The following is a 3,892-nucleotide window of genomic DNA, read 5'->3' as shown; positions in this document are numbered from 1 at the left end:
CCTGTGGGAGTGCACTGACCACCAGGGGGCAGCCCCTGTATTGATCATCTTTCCCCTGGTGGTCAGTGTGGGTCACAGTGACTTGTTTGTTCCACAATTGGGTCAATTTGCATATTACCCTTTCATTATATAGGATATTGCCTCGGTGGCCCCAGATAATGTGTTTCTGTTGATTTTGTAATCTATAGACTCAAAACTATATTTAATCTTTATAGATAACTAACTTGCTCAATTTCGCTTCTGTAATTGCTTTGTGCAAACCAGGTTTCTCATTAAAATCCCAAAGATGTAATCAATACTGAAATATGGTAGCAACCATACTTGTGTAAAAACTGCTGTTTGAATTTTAACCTTTCTAGTCTGGTTCCTGCACCTGATTAAACACAGGATAGTTACCTCAGCTGCCAGGTGGAGACCTGGAGGCTAAGGCAATTTTCCCTTGCCTGGGACCAGGACCACAGGAGATTGATTCCCACTGACTCAGTAGATTCAGGGGTAGAAACTGTAGATAACCTTTAGAGACTAACCACTGTGCTCTGCTTCTGTATTTTCAGCTATCACAAGATAGGGCCACATTCCAATGTCCAGCAGGATGTGACTGGGATTGACCCTGCGGGCTGTTCCCAGCCTTTAGAATTTAGAATTTAGAATTTTTAGAATTTTTAGAATTTAGAATTTAGAATTATTTAGAATTTAGAATTATTTAGAATTTAGAATTATTTAGAATTTAGAATTTAGAACAAAGGCAAATTCCTGTGGTTTGAACCTTTAAAAAGACTGCCTACATCTGAAACAGTGTGGTCATGTGGACTCCACCTGCGTGTGGTGCTCTCGTGGCTGTCCTTGCCAGTTTTTCAATAAATCCTTGCCTGCTTTTTTTTTTTTCAATCAATCATCAGCCTCCAGTGGTCTTATTTTGAACCCAGGGTTTGACCCCACAACAAATACATTTGTGATATTCTGCCAATATAAGCCAGATGTGGCAAGCTTTTCGGGCTTCGAGATCTGGAGCACTTTTGGCCCTCATATGCCACCGCCCTTTAATAAATTACTCCATAATTAGACTTCTTGAGATTCGGGGTACAATACAACAAGTGTCCAAACATAATTAGGACCCAGGTGGTCTCACTCCAGAGTCCATATACTCAAGTTTTCTGCCCTCTGCTTCAGTCACGTTGAATGTCTATCTTTGGTCTCCACTTGTGGTCCTGAATAATCCCTCTAAATTTCTAGAGAAACATTCAAATAGAAGCCTGGAGGGATTTTTAGGAGGGTCATATGCAGAAATTCATCTTATTTTGGCAATTTTACTGACAATTTAGGGTGGGGGGAAATTTATTTTTCCCTTCCTCTAGGTTCTATAAGAAGGGGAAAAAATGGTGAAGGGATGAGATAGAAATGACTGCAACCTGTAAGCAGGTTTTCAAGTGTGAAATTTAGCATAATCCGGAGTGCCAAATACCCAGCTGCCAGAAAAGTCTAGACACACCTATTGTTATGCCCAGACTTCGTGATCCCCAAGGACCACCAGGGAGCCGAGTCCGATGCAATAAACAAAAGAGCCTTCTCCATGCTAGCATGGGCCCCTCCCACCCACGCCGGCAGCATGGTGGAAGAGAGCGAACTTCTCCCAGTCCAGGGGTTTTACTCGGGTCGGTGGTGATGTCACTGCCTCGGCTAACCCTGATTGGTTGGGTGAGGGCTAGGGATAACTCAGGGGCGGAGTAGGGAGCTCATCCTCACCCCGCCCTGCCCACAGATAGTGAGAACTATCTGTGGGACTAGAAAGACCTGGAAATCAAGTATATGGCTCAGATCCCTGGGAAGGTAAGAGAGCCAGAAATCATGTATCAGAAACATTTAATATGCATGAGAGCAGGGATTTTTGTCGGTTTTGTTCACTGCTGAATCACAAACACTGGACTGGTGCCTGGCCAAGTAGTGGCTCCATAAACATTTGTTGAATGAACAACTTAATGAAAAAAATGAATGAATGTAGCAAATGCTGGCAGTTACCATGTATAAGGTTCTCCCTCCTCCCAACTGGTGGGCGGAGTTATGACATTACTGGCATCTATCACAGAGACATCTCCAAGACATTGAGCCATCAATCAGCACCTGCCAAAGTGTCCTGGAGCCCACCCCTTCCTCTTCTGCCCTGGGTCCAACCCTCTTCTGTTCCTCCCCTTAAAAAGACCCCCAGACCAGTCACATGCTGCTGATCCTCCAGGTCCAGGTGGCAGCCGGGCTGGGTCCATCTCCCCTCCCAACTCCTTCAATTCTGATTTCTCTACCTCCGTAATGAGTCCCGCTCATTACTGGGGAATAAACTTTACTTCAAAACTCCTTGGTGGTCAGTTTCCTGTGCCTCAAACCTTACACCATGAAGGTGAAGAACACAGAAACAGGGGTATTTGAGACACTTGTCAGTAATTTTCAGCTGCCAAGGAGATTAACACAGACACACAACTGGCAGTACCACCCCCTGGTTAAGGTCTTATGATGGCTCCGCAGCACTTAACTGGAGAGGCAAAGCCAAAAGCCTTCAGGCAGATGATGTAAATGCCGGGAGAAGATCAATAGAAAGGGGCTCTGTTGGAGAGTAAGTGCCCTGCCTCCAGCCATTGTATGCAGAATGCAAATACAATGTGTCTACCAAACAGAACACATCTGGAGTCTGGGTTTGACCTCCAGGCTCCACATTTGCAATCCCAAGTTCCTGCTTACTGACCTGGAGGTCTTTGTGACTAAGCCCCAACACTTCACAAGACTCCTTTCTTGTCATTAAAGGTTCTAGTAATATTAGATTGGTGCTAACATCTTTCAGGGTCCTATGCTTTTGCTTAGGTTGTTCCTTTACCTGGGACCTCAGTCCACCCCATCCTTTCTGTCACCATCTGTTTCTTGCTAAATCCTATTTGCTCTTCAGTATTTGTCTTGAGGAGGAAACTGGTCTTGCAGAACTTGTTATCTAAATGCAGAGGCCAAGGAGCTGTGAACAATGCTCTGCCCTGCGGGGCAGGGTGGAGGTGGGGGTGGGGGTTGTTATGCTGGTGTCAGGATGGACCATCACCATCCATCAGATGTTGCCTGAAACCTGAGGGCCTTTATGTAGGACTACAAAAGGGGCAGGGGCCATATATGCAAGACAAAAACCCCAGTGGGATATATATAGACAGACTCTGCATACTTCCTCACTCTGATTCAGAAATTATTCCCGGAGTCCACTAGTGTTAATGAAACTTGATCTTTGGCCCCTTGAATGTGACTCTTCCACAAAATACCATGGCCTGGGTGAGTCTATTTTGAAGAAGTGACATTAGAGGAAGTTTAAGTTAAAAAAATTTGGCTCTCAAATTTCCATTGTACTGTTGATATTTGGCTCTGTTGACTGATGAGTTTGCCGACCACTGCTCTGGGAAGCGTGCTTGGTATTTCTCTGATCTTCTGTAACAGTCTCAGGTGTTATCAACTCCAGGGATCCTCCTCTTGATGGGATAGGGGTCCTTCCTAAATGTCCAAATAGCTGGTGTGCACTTCTCTGTCATTGCGTCCATCTGGCATACCAGACCCTGTTGATTGCTCACCCATAACCATTCCTTTTCCTGTTGAAATTTGCCACTTTCAACAAAGGCTGAAAAAATCTGATATTCCCTTTTCATCTAGGATCTGGGGTATGATTAAATCTTGTTCAAAGGGATTGGGTGAAAAACCTACTAAGGGATTCTTGGGAAAGATTTTCCTCCAGGACAACAGAGCAGTGATGCACAGAACACCCTTCCTTTTCATTTCTGCCAGTAGATGTAGTTCTGTGAGGAGGGATGTTGGGAGCTGTGGCAGTCAGAGGGGGAAACCAAGAGATTCACAGGAAGGTGAATATGGCAGGACCCTG

Source organism: Pipistrellus kuhlii, unplaced genomic scaffold (genome assembly GCF_014108245.1).
Source record: "Pipistrellus kuhlii isolate mPipKuh1 unplaced genomic scaffold, mPipKuh1.p scaffold_m20_p_14, whole genome shotgun sequence".
In the NCBI taxonomy this organism is placed as follows: Eukaryota; Metazoa; Chordata; class Mammalia; order Chiroptera; family Vespertilionidae; genus Pipistrellus; species Pipistrellus kuhlii.
Note: the sequence above shows the minus strand (reverse complement) of the source record.